The sequence below is a fragment of the Erpetoichthys calabaricus genome, chromosome 3 (assembly GCF_900747795.2).
Source record: "Erpetoichthys calabaricus chromosome 3, fErpCal1.3, whole genome shotgun sequence".
In the NCBI taxonomy this organism is placed as follows: Eukaryota; Metazoa; Chordata; class Cladistia; order Polypteriformes; family Polypteridae; genus Erpetoichthys; species Erpetoichthys calabaricus.
Window position 1 is genome coordinate 311,966,801 of NC_041396.2, and position 18,745 is coordinate 311,985,545.

Below are 18,745 nucleotides of genomic sequence, written 5' to 3' on the forward strand. Positions count from 1 at the left end.
TAGTAATAAATGTTACAAAATGTAGTAGGCATAAACTATAGAATGTGTAAAGCCCGAGTTCCAAAGATCAAATAAACACTTTCACAAAAGCTTAAAAGATGATACGACAGCTTCCGTGGCGTAACGTGCTAAGATTTGCCCCTTAGAGAACAGTAGCTTTGCTGCCTCACAGAGTTTGATTCCCCGCTGGGGAAAAAGTGTTGCTTTTTTTTCTTTTTCTTTTTAACCTCAAATGGACATAAAATTTATAAATTGGTATGCACTGTCAGTTAATGAGATCGTTATATTTTCATGTGGGATGCTCCTTTTAAAATATTTTTTAACTGTTATTTTTAAGATCCATAACACACAGACACACCGAGCACTGCGTAATAGAGAGACAGACAGGCAGCGATATATAAATAAACAGGGAAGGCACGTGTACTGAAAGCAGAAAAAAGATCAACGTGCGTTGTTCCTGCTGCACTGAATAAGCTCAGGTGCTCTAACATCAACCCTCCCCCCATCTGACTCTCTAAGTAAGTGACTCATTTCATGCGTGCCTTCCAAATAACGATCTATTATTTGCACTGTAAAACTCCACTTCACTCCCAGATAAACAATCAAGGCATGAGCTGGGAAAAGTTCGCTCATGTTCTAAGTCGGTGGGGGGATGGAATAGCCGGCTGCTGGCAGCTTGTCTTTTATGAGCACATTTAGAAGACAAAGGATGCTGGCGGAGAGGTGTGAACGGATTTAAGAAGCGATTTAAGGTGGGCCGGATCTACGAGTTTTTTCGTAGGCTCTGGTAATTCTGGTGTTAATTGTGTTGTATTCTGTATGAGGTTTGCAACTGCGGCTAATGAGATTTCACAAATATTCACAAATGTCGGTCTGAAGGAGCAAATCTGCTGTTTGTGAAAGTCAATGGCCGTTTCCACTGTCTTGGTGGTGTTGAACACCAGGTTGTCAGAAGCCCACCAAGACATAAGAAGAGACTCCTCCTTTCTGTAAGCTCTTTCGTTACCATTTACAGATGGTAGGATTCAGTTCATTCTGTAGAAGTTTAGTTAACAACAGTTCATGAACAATGGTGTTAAAAGCCGAACTGAAGTCTACAAACAGTATTCTGGCGTAAGTTCCTTTACAGTCCTGCTACTCCAAGTACAAAGTGGAGACCCGTGTTGAGAACATCGTCCACAGATCTATTTGTTCGATATGTAAACTGAAAGGAGTCGAGGTCAGTAGCAGTAACAGACCTAAGATGGGTTAGAACAAGCATTTCAAACATTGTCATTGGAACTGCTGTAAGAACAATAGGCCTGTAATCACTGAGGCAGCTAATTTGATCAGTTTTGTGAACAGGAACAAATATTAGAAGATTTAAAGCAATCTGGAACAGTACACCACACAAGAGACTAGTTAAAGATGTACAAAGAGTACAATTTGCAGTGCACTGGGCACGCAAATCAAATACAAGACCATCTTGAAATAAGGAAGGGGCTTCGAGTTTGTGGCTTCATGTAATTTTTAGTAAAAGCGGACAGTTAGTACGTGGAACAAAGATGACTGTTGATGTCATTTCAAAAAGGAAAATGAAAAGGGAGACACTGTTAACACTAGAATTACCAGAGCCAACGAAAAAACTCGTAATTCCAGCCCACCTTAAATTCCTTCGCCCCTCTCCGTCAGTGTCTTTTGTCTTGTAAATGTGTCGATAAGCCCAAGCAGCAGGCAGCCTGCTATACCATTCCCCCCCACCGCCTCAGAACAGGCAAGAAGTTCTCGCAGTTCCTGCCTTGATTGACTATCTGGGAGTGAGCTACCCAGAATTGTAAGGGGAAATAATTTGATGTGTGTTTTGTGTCTACAACAATCTATGTAAACACAACATTAAAACAGAAATGATTTTTCATGTTTTAGTAATAAATGACAAAATGTAGACATGAACTGTATAATGTGTGAAGGCTGATGGCCAAATACCAAATCAACACCTTCACAAAAGGTGCAAGGATGATACAACAGCTTCCGTGGTGCAGCGGTTAGAACTGACGACTTATAATCCTGCTGTCATGAGTTCAAAACTAGCTCCTCGGCAAATTTAGCATTTTGAGCAGTGAGCTACTATTATTGTTAATATTATACAATAAAACATACATTTGATTTGTGTCTGGAACAGCCGGTGTAAATTTATAGTACTTGTAAAAGTTTGCGTTTTTTTTTTCACTTTTATTCTCTCAGTCAACACTCAGTCTCCACGTTTTGGTGAACGGTGTTGTTTCTATTGTACTCCAGGACATGCAGAGGAAAGAATAGTACAGAGAGGTCAGCTCTGCGCTATATGCAATCATCGAATTCAAATGTTAACAGTTCACACACCCCCAAGGACCGTCCTTCCTACATTTACGAGATGTCTACCTGTTGTAATGTACACACTTCACTGTGCTGTGGTTACTATTACACTGAAGGGGCTGGGGGAGCAGCGGTCTTGGAACACAAGCTTGTCGATGTTGCATCCTCTTTTGGTTTATCCATCACCTTTTCTTGTAAGAAGTGACAACGAAGCTCCTCTTCAAGGTGAGCCATGAACACTCTTCTTTTCTCAGTGGCCCCCGTGCATTCCTTGTACAGTACATGTGCGTTGATCGCCGCCAAGTCAAGTGTGTTATAACACAAGCAACCGGCCATCTGTGGGCTCCTACCGCACTGAATAAGCTCACGCCTTCTGGTGCACGATGTCAACGCAGTACCGGACAAAAAAGAAAGAGACAAATATATGGGACATTTTGAAGAAATCATTTTATGACCTGAATAGTACCAATCAGATAATATTGTCAACAAGAATAGCCAATGAGCCTCAGAGTCTGAAGTTGTGGGGTAGCAAAGGGTCAATGACTGCTCTAGGTTAACAGCTTCTTGGCCGCATATGACATTTATATAAGCTTCATCCTCCCTCATGTGTGACTTTCTCTAAGATATGAGAGCTGGCTGAGTGTTGGCATTGAAATGCTGCCCCATGTTTGAGTTCAGCTGGGCACAGACAGTAAAATGACTTGAGTTCACAGACACTCAATGCACTCTTATCATCACTCCTGCTGTGTCCCGTCTCTCTTATTAAACATGAACTGTTGGCCGTACAGAAGAAATGAGTAAAGCTGAGGCAGCCTGCTGATGTCAATATGTACCGAATATAAACTGAATATAAAAATCACAGCAGTAAGTATCACAGGTCAGACTGTAAAAACTAACAGCAGTGCTGAAGATCACAAATAACAGCAGCTTGGGCCGCACTGCAGACTGTCTGTGTGTGTTGGTGGTAACCGGTTACTTGTTTAAAAACACACAGTGATGATTAAAGAGTCCCCTGGGGTTCATTAAGAGTGACAAAGAACATCTGACGATAAAGAAATGGCAGAGAGGCTGCTGTAATCCCTGTAGAGACTGTTTAAATATCACCTGCAGACGCCTGTGGTCAGGTACACGCAGACTAATTTTTTGATCCTTTCACTCTCAGTGATTGATTTCTTGGTGGGTTTCTTTGTGTTGACCTTCTCTTTGATTATTCAGATTGAAACCTGCTGGTATTTTGGGTCATTTACTGTTATTGTTACTCATTTGGTGTTAATATTAATTGATCGCTACATCGCTGTTTGAAATCCATTCTTTTATGGTTCAAAAATAACTGTGAATATCACAAAGATCAGCACTGTACTGATGTGGTCGTATTCATTTATATTTACATTCATCCTTTTATATTTCGGTGATTTTGAAACAGGGATTTGTGAGCAAAGGTGTATAATATATGGATATGTGTATTCAGTTATTGGTGTTTTAATATTCTTTTTTATTATCCCATATTCAGTTATGATATGTGCATATACAAGAATATTTATAGTTGCCACAAGGCATTCTAAAGCTATTAGATGTTTGATTGAAAAGACGCAGTCGCTAGAGAGCAGCAATTCAAACAAATCTAAAGCATCTGAAACAAAAGCAGCAAAGACCCTCGGACTGGTGGTGGGCGTCTTTATGGTATGCTGGTTACCTTTCAGTTTGTTTGATTTTTGTGTTGTTGTTACTTCTTATATCTTACATGAAATAAAGAACTTATTATTAGTCAGTGAGGTGAGCTTTGGAGTTAATCCAGTTATTTATGCTTCTTTTATCATTGGTTCGGAAAATTATCTAAAATAATCTTGAGTTTTAAAATATGTCACCTTGCTTCTTCAGTGATTCATTTATTGTAAGTTTTAAAACATAATGACAGTGCACAGTAATATTTGGATCTCACAATTTGTATTTATTTGTGTTTTAGATAGATAGATAGATAGATAGATAGATAGATAGATAGATAGATAGATAGATAGATAGATAGATAGATAGATAGATACTTTATTAATCCCAAGGGGAAATTCACAATTTCACAATAAACCCTAATTTTACAGTATATGATGCATTTTATGTAACTATAATCACCTTTCTCAAGTTCTAGAAGTTTCTTCTTTTGTTTCTCATATTATTATTATCGTTATCAGTGTATTCTGATTGTGTTTCTTACTGCACATCAATATTCTTTATATGAATTAAGTTTAATTATTAAAATGTCTGATAATCAGCCCCATAATAAACACACAGGACTGCTAAGCACTGCTGTGACTTCTGCTCTGCTCTGTCAGAGTGTGTCTGTAAATCGTCTGACATGTCAGTGAGTTGATTTGTTATAAATGACATTGAAATCCCCGCCGATGTCCTCCTGGCACAAGCCGCTCTCAGTGGGTTACTGCCCAGTGCTTCCAGTCGACACAGCCGTTTATTTGAAAAATTAGATTAGAAAATGGAATGAAGAAAACAACAAAAAAGGACATCGGTGAAATGATGAAGTATCTGGTAATGTAAAATTATTAAACAGGAAACGCCTTTATTTATGATCACAACGATGGTTTCAAGTTAGAGTTTTTAAGTTAGGGTCTTCATTCTTTAGTTGTATTTTATTAATCTCAAGCAGTGCTCTGACTATCGACTGAACATTCTAACTTTGGACATTAATACATTTGATTCAGTGATCTTATTTCAGGAGTATTAACATGAAATGTCATTTTATATATTACCCCTCATCAAGGCTAATATCATACTTGATACTTTATTTCATATGTCTATTTTTTAATGTAAGTGTTATTATCATTATCATTTGTATGATGCTGAAGCCATTTTGAGGCTAAAGTTCTCAAGTTCTCCTATCGGGTTTCATTGAACTTCTTCACTTTTCAGCCGTGCCGTTTCTCTCAGCCATTTATTCTTGTTATTTATGCTCAGATAAATATTGTGTAAGTTCACGTGTCTTCCTTTTGATAGGCACAACACAAATTGTTCAGGCTTTCTTTCTCTTTCATTTGTCAAATGGCTGCTGGGTTGTCGTAGAGCACAATGGCTCCTGCTGCTTCATACACAGAAAGTGCAAGAGAGTTAAAAATCTAACGACACAATACAGAGGTGTGTGCTAAGTCGTGTGTTTTGATATTTTATTTCTTTATAATGAATGTTTTAGTGAGGATTTGAACACAAGTGTCTTTAAGTGATCATTAATAAAAACCTGACACTTGATATCTGTGTGTTTAGATAAACCTCAACATGTTGATTTCAAACACGTGAAAGTTCTTTGTGTCCAGTCGTGTCACTAATCCCAGACAATGCTGTGACTGTCCACTCAGATCCTAAATTTGATTCAGCTCATCGTATTTCCTGATTGTGATGTCTGTTCAGGTGAAATGCCATTATATAAACACACACAGCTGAAGTCATTTTGTGTTAAATTCCTTGACTTTGCTCTCTGGTGTCAGTTCTCGTCTCAGGTTTCTCCATATTGCACTGAGTTTTATTTTATTTATTCCCTTGACGTCTCTTCTTTTCCTCTAATGACAGACTGACGAGTTGCAGGTTACATAATCCGCTCCACTGATCTGTTCCATGCTAAAACATGTCATGCATCGTCTAACTTGTTACATTTTGTTTTGCCCTTTTACACTGCGTGTTTTATCATAGAAGGGTTTTTGGGGTGACCTTTCCCAACAACATGAGATATTTTTATTCGCACTCCCAGATTCTTTGTTACATAGACCCTCACACAGGTCCCCCATATAACTTCATAATGACTTCAGCTGTGTGTATTTATGTAATTGCATTTCACTTGAACAGACACCATAATCGTGAAATACGATGAAATGAATCAAATTTAGAATCTGATTGGAGAGTCACAGCATTGTTCTGGATTTGTGACACAACTTGAGAAAAGAACTTAATGTGATTGAAATCAACATGCTGACATTTACCTAAACACACTGATATAACGTATCCAGTATCTTTGAATGATCACTTAAAAAGATACTTGTGTTTAAATCCTCACTAAAACATTCCTTATAGATTTGGTGTCGTCCATTAAGAGAGATGGACGTCTGAAGTGGAACTCTGTTCGCAGCGGTGTTAATTTTTCTCTTATTTTTATCACCCCGAGGTATCCTGTATTTACCCAACTCGAGGAGGTTCTATTACATTATATGCAAGCGTATATAAACATGAGCGCTCAGAAAGCGAAAGCACAGATTTCCCGGGACCCCGGGCCACTGCACTGTATCCAGTCAAGAGCAAAAGTGGGAGCAAATGTGTAAGTGATGCAGGTCACGATAGCTCGTCGATTCCAGAAGATTCATTGAAACTGGAAATTGCCTTGCCTTCCACATTTTCATCTACTCCTCGCGAGTCAGGAGCATTGGCTGTAACAGGTCTTGTCACTTCATCTGCGGAGCACAAAGGCCAAAACAATCTGTCTGAACTGAAGGTAATGATCACTGCAATGGCCACCGCTCAGGACATAAAGGAGCTCAAGAAAGATATAAAGAAATAAATAAATGATATGCTCAAGACAAATGAGATTGCAAATGAGAAGGTGTGGCAGGATATTAAAGACCAGAAGAAGTGTGTAAATAATCACTTTGAGGCAATAGTACAGACTCTTCAAAGGACCTGTTCCATAACTGATCATCATTGACAAGGCTCCTCACTCTTACAGCCTCCATGAATGATCCACAGACCACCTCTTTGTTTGTTCTAAGGTCCTCAAGCCCCTGTAATGTGCAGTACAAGCAGTGTTAGACAATAACGGTATCTTTTTTATCTGCCTTCTCACTGCCCATCTCTGCCTCATATCTTCAAATGCTCAGGAAATTCCCAGTAAATATAATCCCTCACTCCTGGTGTGTTCTCATTCATCTTAAACCAAGCTGTCAGGGTGGTATCTCTATCTCTATATAATATCAATATATATATACAGTGGAACCCCGGGTTACGAGTTTAATCCGTTCCAGAACCGAGGTCGTAACCCAATCTGCTCGTAAACCGAACAAATTTTCTCCCATTTAAAATAATAGAAATGAGATTAATCCGTTCCAGCCCTCCCAAAAAGTCCCCAAAATGTCATAAATAATGGAAAAAAACATGTTTTTAAATAAGAAACAAACATCAAAATACTGTATTAGTAAATATAGTTAAATAAAAGATAAACCAACTTAAGAAAATGTAATCTTACCTTGGCGGCAAATAACGGAGAGCTGCTGAGGAGGGAGGGAGGGAGGACTGGCTGCATTTTCGGCACCTTCACATCAAAAAAAACTAAAATTGCACTTTCTTAACTGTACGTACGTACATGAATTGTAAAAAAATAAACTTTCTTAACTTTAAACTTAGCCTAACACTTAACATTACGTACGTATGATTTTTTTTTTATGCTAATCATCTGTTTTTGCCTTTTTGGCTGCACTTTCGGCACCTTCACTTATAGCAGTTTCAGTTTTAGTACAAAGATACCAATGCAACGATGTTTGCTTTTGCCTGCTTTTTAAAAGCTTACGAACTTCTTCCATGCAGAATTCAGTGTTCTTCTGGTCACTTCTTTCCACGCCAGGTCAATCATGCGTAGGCATTGCACGATGTTGAAATGTTCTTTCCAGAACTCTCGGAGTGTTAGCTCCGTATTTTCTGTCACATCGAAGCATCGTTTGAACAGATGCTTCGTGTAGAGCTTTTTGAAATTGGAAATGACCTGCTGATCCATCGGTTGCAGGATTGAAGTCGTGTTGGGTGGGAGGTAGAGGACTTTTATGAATTGATATTCTTCCCGGATGTTGTCTTGGAGACCGGGCGGGTGGGCTGGAGCATTGTCGAGGACGAGTAACGCTTGCAGAGGCAGTTTGTTTTCTTGAAGATACTTCTTCACCGCAGGTCCAAAGCAGAGATTTACCCAGTCGATGAAGAACTGCCGCGTAACCCATGCCTTTGGATTGGCGCGCCACATCACTTGCAGTTTTTCTTTAAAAATCCTGTGAGTCTTAAAGGCTCGAGGATTCTCTGAATGATAGACTAGCAGTGGCTTCACTTTAAAGACACTGCTAGCATTTGCACACAATGCAAGGGTGAGGCGGTCCTTCATCGGCTTATGTCCTGGCATCTTCGTCTCCTCTGCTGTGATGTACGTCCTACGGGGCATTTTCTTCCAAAAAAGCCCCGTCTCGTCGCAATTAAAAACTTGCTGGGGGATGTAACATTCTGCCTCGATGAGCTGCGCGAAACGTGTGATGAACTCGCCAGCTGCCTTCTGGTCTGCACTTGCTGCCTCGCCATGTCTTACGACAGAGTGAATGCCTGATCGCTTCTTAAATCTGTCGAACCATCCATGACTAGCCTTGAATTCTGGTTCTACTACATCCGTAGATGTGGATGGTTCTTTCTGCTTCAGGTCATTGTAAATGATGCGAGCTTTCTCGCTTATGACTGTTTCAGTAAGTATATCTCCTGCCAACTCTTTCTCTTTTATCCACAATAACAGCAGGTTTTCCATTTGTTCGTGGATAGCCAACCTTTGCGGTGTAATTACGGTCATGCCTTTTGCTACTTTTACACTCTTTATGGTCTCCTTTTGCTTTAGTATTGTGCATATCGTGGACGTACTGCGGTCGTAAATTTTGGCGAGTTCCATCACACGCACACCTCTCTCATGCTTTTCTATAATTTCCTGCTTCAACTCGACTGACAGCATCCTTTTCTTCTTGCTGCTGTCCTTTCCACTTCTTGCCTTCTTTGAAGACATGGTTAATACCCAATATGTATGATATGACTCTGGGTAGAAGGGGTAGAGGTTTCCGGGTAAGAAAGGCGAAGCGGAAACTAGCAGTGACGTTTCGGAGCTCGGCTCGTAAAACGGGCAAGCCTCGTAAACCGGGCAGAAATTTTGCTCGGATCGCGGCTCGTAAACCGAATTACTCGTACACCGAGCTGCTTGTAAACCGGGGTTCCACTGTATATATATATAAAATATATATAATATAATATCAATAAGATGCTGCAGATGTTCTATCAGATAGTTGTGGCGAGCGCCCTCTTCTACGCAGTGGTGTGCTGGGGAGGCAGCATTAAGAGGAAAGACGCCTCACGCCTGGACAAACTGGTGAGGAAGGCAAGCTGTATTGTTGGCATGGAGCTGGACAGTTTAACATCTGTGGCAGAGCGACGGGCGCTCAGCAGGCTCCTGTCAATCATGGAGAATCCACTGCATCCACTAAATAGTATCATCTCCAGACAGAAGAGCAGCTTCAGCGACAGACTGCTGTCACTGTCCTGCTCCACTGACAGATTGAGGAGATCGTTCGTCCCCCAAACTATGCGACTCTTTAATTCCACCCGGGGGGGTAAACGTTAACATTTAACATTATACATAGTTATTGTCTGTTTTTCACCTGCATTATTATCATTCTTTAATTTAATATTATTTATTGTATCAGTATGCTGCTGCTGAAGAATGTGAATTTCCCATTGGGATTAATAAAGTATCTATCTATCTATCTATCTATCTATCTATCTATCTATCTATCTATCTATCTATCTATCTATCTATCTATCTATCTATCTATCTATCTCTACTCTTATCCAATGTCCATACTTTGTTTTCCTCTCTAAATACAATATGATGGTCCCCAGTCAAGTCAACTGCTAACTGCATTATTGTATGCAAATGCTCACAGATATCAAATCCAAACCACCACCACACTGCCTCGGAGGTGCTAATATACCGAGAGTTCACGAATTGCCTAATTTCATCATCATCAATAGTGGTACCTCTCTAATGACAATGTTGACACAATCATGTGCCTTTTATGTGTATTTGAAGACGTACTTCGCACTCTTCACTGTAGCACAGATCTCTATGTTACTGGTTGTAATTTACTAACCACTCATTCGTCGCTGTCCTTCTAGTAATCTTCACTCTTCATCACTGCCTATTTTCAGATATCCATCCACATTGGCCGATGTCACCTCCTATTATTACTTTGGGAAATTTTTTGAGCATTGACCCTCCACCATAAATGGAGCTGACAGATTCAAATGACCACATGGACTGTGGATCACATTTTTAACTTTGATCGAAAGACGGAGAGGGTCTTATGCAGGGTCTGCCAGCTCAGCACTTACCAGCCTATTGATAACATCATCTCTCATGGCTTATCTCCACTGCTGAGAAACAGAAGGATGTGTGCCTGACACAGATCTCTCTTCTCAAACTCAATAACATGGACTTTGTCACAACCACTCTTAGTATCTGCTTCTGCATGATATCATTGATAATCTCCTTTAGCTGAAGCTGAAACACTCCTACATCTCCTTGTCTTTGGCCTCTGGCCTGGCCCTAGAGTTTTATAATCTCCTGCCACCCCAGATTACACATCAGTGTAGGTCAAAGGTCAGGTGGGCCCTATCTACACCAATGAAATCACGTCCTGATAGGAAGAATACAGATGTGCAATCTGTCGAGGGGTCCAGGGTTCTCCTGGTCTGTTCTGTTTATTGTTAACATTCCTGACTCGTATCTAACTAGTGAGAAATAAAGAGCGGCTCCCACAATTTTCACCTAAGGAAGTGTTTGGACTGCTCATTTGAAGGGTGGGATATGACGGGTAGGGTCTTAAATACAAAGTAAATTTTGGTTGTTCAAAAATAAAAATGCTGATAATACAATTTATGTCATTGTTATTTTCAAAACACTGAAATGGACATTACAAGATGAAACAGAATATTACATATCCATAAATGATGGCAGTACTGTAGTTAAATATTCTGTGAAAACATACAGGTGCTGGTCATAAAATTTGAATATCATGATAAAGTTGATTTATTTCAGTAATTCCATTCAAAAAGAGAAACTTGTATATTAGATTCATTCATTACACACATACTGATGTATTTCAAATGTTTATTTCTTTTAATGTTGATGATTATAACGGACAACTAATGAAAGTCCCAAATTCAGTATCTCGGAAAATTGGAATATCAATTAAGACCAATGCAAAAAAAGGATTTTTAGAAATGTTGGCCAACTGAAAGGTATGAACATGAAAAGTATGAGCAGGTACAGCACTCAGTATTTAGTTGGGGCTCCTTTGGCCTGGATTACTGCAGCAATGCGGCGTGGCATGGAGTCGATCAGTCTGTGGCACTGCTCAGGTGTTATGAGAGCCCATGTTGCTCTGATAGTGGCCTTCAGCTCTTCTGAATTGTTGGGTCTGGCGTATTGCATCTTCCTCTTCACAATACCCCATAGATTGTCTATGCGGTTAAGGTCAGGCAAGTTTGCTGGCCAATCAAGAACAGGGATATCATGGTCCCTAAACCAGGTACTGGTAGCTTTGGCACTGTGTGCAGGTGCCAGGTCCTGTTAGAAAATGAAATCTGCATCTCCATAAAGTTCGTCAGCAGTGTTGACCTTGGACCTCAGAAAACACAATGGACCAAAACCAGCAGATGACATGGCACCCCAAACCATCATGGACTGTGGAAACTTTACACTGGACCTCACGCAACGTGGATTCTGTGCCTCTCCTCTCTTCCTCCAGACTCTGGGACCTTGATTTCCAAAGGAAATGCAAAATTTACTTTCATCAGAGAACATAACTTTGGACCACTCAGCAGCAGTCCAGTCCTTTTTGTCTTTATCCCAGGCGAGACGCTTCTGACGCTGTCTCTTGTTCAGGAGTGGCCTGACACAAGGAATGCGACAGCTGAAACCCATGTCTTGCATACGTCTGTGCGTGGTGGTTCTTGAAGCACTGACTCCAGCTGCAGTCCACTCTTTGTGAATATCCCCCACATTTTTGAATGGGTTTTGTTTCACAATCCTCTCCAGGGTGCGGTTATCCCTATTGCTTGTCCACTTTTTTCTACCACATCTTGTCCTTCCCTTCACCTCTCTATTAATGTGCTTGGACACAGAGCTCTGTGAACAGCCAGCCTCTTTAGCAATGACCTTTTGTGTCTTGCCCTCCTTGTACGAGGTGTCAATGGTCGTCTTTTGGACAACTGTCAAGTCAGCAGTCTTCCCCATGATTGTGTAGCCTACAGAACTAGACTGAGAGACCATTTAAAGGCTTTTGCAGGTGTTTGGAGTTCATTACCTGATTAGAGTGTGGCACCAGGTGTCTTCAATATTGAACCTTTTCACAAGATTCTAATTTTCCGAGATACTGAATTTGGACTTTCATTAGTTGTCAGTTATAATTATCAACATTAAAAGAAATAAACATTTGATTAAACATCAGTCTGTGTGTAATGAATGAATCTAATATACAAATTTCACTTTTTGAATGGAATTACTGAAATAAATCAACTTTGTCATGATATTCTAATTTTATGACCAGCACCTGTATATAAAGGGATGACATTATCTTTATTAACATTTTATGTGTAAAGACTTTAACATAGAAACACAGTACAGTAGGTACTGTACTGATGTCTTTTTGATATTATAAAGTTTAAGTTATTATATTTATATCTCTAACAACATGTACTGAACTTTATAAAATGTCACTATGAAAGTTTTTATACTTTTCAAACACTTGGTAATGTACAGTGGTAAGAACTACAAGGCCTTGACCGGCAAGGTGAAGACAATTAATGGAGAACCGCTAAGTTGTACCCGTGTGAAAATGTCTGCTACGTCAGACTTGCTTTCTCATGTGAACGTGAAACTACGTGAAATGAGGCGGCAGAGCTAATCACAGCCCAAGATGTACAGGTGATTCACAAATGAGTGTGTGTGCCAGAGGATGGACTGCTTCTCTGCCCAGGGTTGGGTCTGATCAGCCATTTGAAGTGGCTGGGAAAGACTTGTAAAATGTGACAAATGTCCTGGATTGTTCTGATTGGGACTTGTGCTTTATAACTGGTGCTGAATGCTGTATGGCTGAGGAGAGAAGAAGAGCATTCTGACAGCATTATGGAACCACCTCAGGATGGAGAGACATTCCATCACAGGGCACAAATGTCCAAATAACTTCCGCTCTAATTGGGACCAATACCATTAAATAATAAATACAGATCTTCAACGGACAGAGTACCATTTATTCAAAGGAAAAGTTAATGAAAAGCTATGAATATTTATTCTTTGTAAGTAGAACATTGCAACTTTTGAAACATTTTGTCGAGAACAGGCCATTCAGCCTAAAAACATTGACAGTCCTTTCAGCATTATTCCTCCAGAGTAACATCAGGTCGAGTCTTGAAGGTCCCCAAAGTCCTATCCTCTACTAGACTGCTTGGTAAATTATATGGTAGTGTGACAATAATTTAGAGGTTGCAAGAGTTTAATATTCTGGTTTGCAGTGCATATTGAAAACTGTAAGCATTTCTTTAAGAAATGTCATGAAGAGAGCTACTGAAATGGTTAAGTAAATTAAAGATAAGAATGTGCTAGGAGAAGGTTGATGTAATACACAAAATGTACCAGGAGCTGATCAGCAGATATCCTGCAAACACCAAGGGTGGACTGTTGTCACATACACAGGGGTTTCAAGGGCAATAGCAAGAGACAGGAGAAGAACAAAAGTGTAGAAGAATAAATGTTTATTTGGGTGTAAGTGAATGAACCGATCAGAGCAAATATATACTTTAATCAGCACTGTTCTGTAAATTCAGTTCTTTATAAAATAAACCTCTGCCCTGATTTTAGTGATCATTCTGTAACAGACTGCTGTGATTTTTGCTCCCTCTTCAGCATTTACTGTAAAGAAATAAAAGACACAATGAACAAGATTCCTCCTGCCTGGTGCCTGGTTCCGGTCTCAAAGAGGTTTAATCAAACTTCTCCTATCGTAGAAGATAAGTTTCTTTCTTTAATTAATGTGTATTTCTTCCACAGTTTTGGTGTTTCCAAACGTGAGGTGGTTTGATTCTTGCTAGAGAAAGACACCCGGCAGACTGGGGATCTTAAGTGAAGTGAGGCTGACGAGATAGCTTCATTCGGTAGGACTGCACCCAGCAAACGTTAGGAGGGGCCCGTTGATATCTGCATGGGAATGAAGACTCTGGAGGACGCGAACGTAGAACCTACTCGGGTAGGAGAAGGCTTGTTCATTTGTTCATTTACACTCTTCCTATGTTTTAGACAGATCAGCAGCCATCTACACCCCACATCGTGAACTCCCACTTCCTGTAGTTTGACACCTGATGTCTCATGTGGTACCTTATCAAATGCTTTATAAAGACTGAATAAGTAACATCATTTCAACAGGTCTGATCATATCTTTTTGTTGCTTCTTCAAAGAATTCCAGCATATTAGTAAGACATGACCACAGTCGACTGAACCAATACTGATTTTTCAGTAAAAGTCCTGTTCTTGCCATGTGCTGCTCAAGCTTCTCCTTAGTAATTCCTAGCATGAACTTTCCTACGATGCATGATGAGTTTACTGGCCCATAGTTACTTGGCCAGTTTTTTATACTCTTTCTATATACAGTAATAAGATAGTATTTGCAAAGCATCTGCACTGATAGACCGGAAAGAAAAAAGAGTTACCAGCTGCCTGGAGCACAATGTCAAACAATAGAATGTGCCAGTCCCATGCCACCACTGCTTGGCACAGCCAATCAATGCACCAAAGACAGGAACTCTGTGTCGCTCTCTCAGGTCCTCGAGCAGCAATCTCCTTACTGTCCCACACACCAGACTCTCCACCCTGGGAGGGCAGGCAGCTCCTTCAGTGTTATGGCCCCTCAACTCTGGAACTCTCTTCCTCAGTCTCTCAGAGTTTGCTCCTCTTTCTCTAACTTTAAATTTCAACTGAAAACTTTCCTCTTCTTTTGTCTGTTGTGTAATTTTTTTTATCTGTATGTAAAGTGACTTTGGGTTTGTGGAAGGCGATCTGTAAATGCAAATTATAATTTTTATTAAAGGGGCGTCAAACCGGCACGTGTGCTTCTTGCCTTACACCCGCTGCTGCTGGGTAATAATAATAATAATAACTGGGAGGGATGCGTGTGTGTGAAGTAAAGACACTCACAGGCTGACAGAGTGCAGTGGACTTGTGCAGACTAGAAAATCCTTAAGTGTTACTCGTTTAACGGTTTACAGGGTTACTTAACCAGGTTATTCACTGATAAATCTACCTCTGATAACCCGACATTTACATGGCATTTTAGAGACCAGTGATCTGTGAATAACCGCATTATTGAGGTGCATGGCAACACACTCACGGGCTATAGAAGACACTTGTATACTGAACATGTGTGAACAGTTTGATAAAGGCCTCCATTTGTTAATTAATTTTGTGGCCTGTGGTTCATCCAGAATTAGAAAGGGTAACACTTGAGTTTAGGTGCAATATTTAGGTAAAATTGAATTTATTACTCATACTAGCTGTGTGTGGTCTTCAGGACAAAAAGCAACCCAATGACTCCCCAGCAGTTTTATTATATTAGTGAAGTTACAGAGGCGTCAGCTAACTGGGCCGGGCAGGTTGTGTTATCTGAGATGGACGTGTAGTCGAGTGCAGCTGTGGCACAAATTGAGCGGGACAGGCTGGAACCGGTCTCAGGTAAACGTATGGTAGCTCGTTGTGTGAATGTACAACATGCATGTAGCACAAAGCTGAGTTTGTCTGCTTGGGTTGAGTGAGAAGTGAGGGGCATGCAAGTGCTGAAAAACGTTAAAAGTGCAGGCATGCGCCATCTTACCAAAGGCAAGTCACACTTGTATAAGCTTCTACATCTTCACACCAACTCCCATAATAATAATAATAATAATAATACATTTTATTTATATAGCGCCTTTCCCATGCTCAAGGCACTTACAGAATATAATAAAGAACGGCAGCATATACAGTATATAGCATTGTACAAACCAGATAATAAATAAAGAAGATTAAGACAGTAAATTATGAAAAAAAAACAGACAACATAATTGATGGTCTCGCACACACACACACACACAGGTTACATGAGCATCTTGACAGAGAAGTAAACTGAGAGAAGGGTAATAAAGTCAAGTAGAGCTAAAAGCCTTAATGAACAGATGAGTTTTGAGTTGTTTTTTAAAAGAATTCATGGAGTCAGCTGACCTGATTAATTTTCGTAGGTCATTCCAGAGTCTGGGCGCTATACAGCTGAAGGCCCTGCTGTCACCCATGAAGTGTAGATTAGTGTAGGACAACAAGATGGCCAGAATCAGAGGACCTTAGTGGGCGGACAGGCACATAGTGATGGAGAAGGTCACTGATGTAGTTTGTCGCGAGGTTATTTAAAGCTTTGTATGTTATTAGTAGGATTTTATATTCAATTCTGTAGGACACAGGGAGCCAGTGGAGACGGAGCAGGATGGGTGTGATGTGCTCGCTGCTGCTGGTTCGAGTCAGGACTCTTGCAGCTGAGTTTTGAATAAGCTGGAGCTGTGATATAAGATTAGAAGGGGCACCTGCCAGTAGGGAATTACAATAATCGATGCGGGATGTGATAAAAGCATGGACAAGTTTCTCAGCATTAGAGAAGGAGAGGAAGGAGCGAACACGGGATATGTTACGGTAGTGAAAGTAAGAAAGTTTCTTAATGTGATTTATGTGGGCGGAATAAGTGAGGGAGGAATCAAGAATGACACCAAGATTTTTTACAGTAGAGGCAGGTCTGATGAGATCACTGCCAAGATGGACTGGGAAGGAGCTCATTTTATTAAGTTGCATTTTAGTCCCAATTTGCAGGAGTTCAGTTTTATTACAATTTAATTTTAAAGAGTTCTGCTCCATCCAGGTTTTAATTTCACTAAGGCAGGTTGTGAGCTGAGAAAGCTCTGATGAAGTTCCACTTTTAACATTGAAGTAGAGCTGAGTATCATCTGCATAAAAATGATAACCCAGTCCATAACTACGTATAATATGGCCAAGGGGAAGCATATAAATACAGAAAAGCAGAGGACCGAGGACAGAGCCCTGAGGGACTCCTTGTGTGACTGGCGCTGAGCTGGATCTACTGTTGCCAAGACTAACAAACTCTTGCCTATCAGTCAGATAGGACTTGAACCACTGGAGGGCAGTGCCAGAGATACCCAGCATGTTCTCCATTCTGGACAGTAGGATGTCATGTCTGACCTGAGTGTCAAATGCTGCACTGAGGTCTAAGAGAATTAATATGCTGGTTTGTCCAGAGTCTGCTGCCATAAGCAAATCATTGGTTACCCGTAGCAGAGCAGTTTCACAGCTGTGCTGCGCCCTGAAACCCGAAGAAAGGGTTCCATCATATTATTAGAGGTTAGGTAATTGGTGAGTTGTGAAGCTACAACACGCTCAAGAACTTTTGATAGGAAAGGTAAGTGGGAAATAGGCCGGAAATTGTTAAGATTGTCAGCATCAAGGCCAGACTTTTTTAACATTGGGGTTACAGAAGCAGTTTTAAAAGTGAGCGGCACGGAGCCAGTGTCAAGGGATGAGTTTATTATTGTTGTAACAGTCGGGATTATGGCATGAAGGCAGGATTTAAGTAGTGTGGTGGGGATGGGGTCTAGTACACAAGTAGTCGGCCTCATCTTACAAAGCAGGTTATTAACAAACGCAGAAGTGACTGGTGAGAACTTATGGCTCCCATGGCTGTGGTTGATGCGAGCGGAGTGAACTGCTCCACACACACACACACACACACACACACACACACAGGTCTTTCGTTCATATATGTCTAATACTGTTATGTACCAAGACCTTCATAATGGTTTCTTTTGGTCTAAATAACACTTGTAAAGTGCCAGTAAATTGGCTCTGAGCAGCACTGGGTGCAGGACAGGATGGAGTGTCAGACCACCACTGGCACATCCTCAGCTCATTTTAAACCACTGATTTAATGTGCTGCTCGCTATTATGTTCAAAGAATGTTAAACTGTCCATAAGAAACAAAGAAACAAACAGCAGTTACAGGAGAAGAAGCAAACTGCAGAGAGCCAGCAGCTGGACCACCGTGGAGCTGTGAGGAGAGACCACTGAAGGCCCTGAGCGGCTCTGGACAAACAAATATAATGAAGACATCTGTGATTTGATGAAGTCATTAGAGCATTAGGAACTGAAATGAACAAATAAATGTAATACTTCAAAGAACAGCATTGTGCACAATTCTATAGAAACAGCGGAACTTAAACCTTTAACAAAGGAATTACATTTGGATGAGAACTCTCTTCCTGTCACTACTGTTTAAAATATTTTTTTATAATTGTTAAAAAGTTTTACTTATTGTTAAAAGCACCCTTGACTGATTTTGAATCATCTTTATAATCCTCGTGCTGTTCCATCTAATAGGGTTGCTGCAGTGAAATATTTTGTACAAACTGAACACACAATACACATGTAGACATTTTTTCTGTATTTCATTAACACAGTACAAGTTGTCTCTTTCGCAGTTTTTAAAGAATTAAAGTGAATTC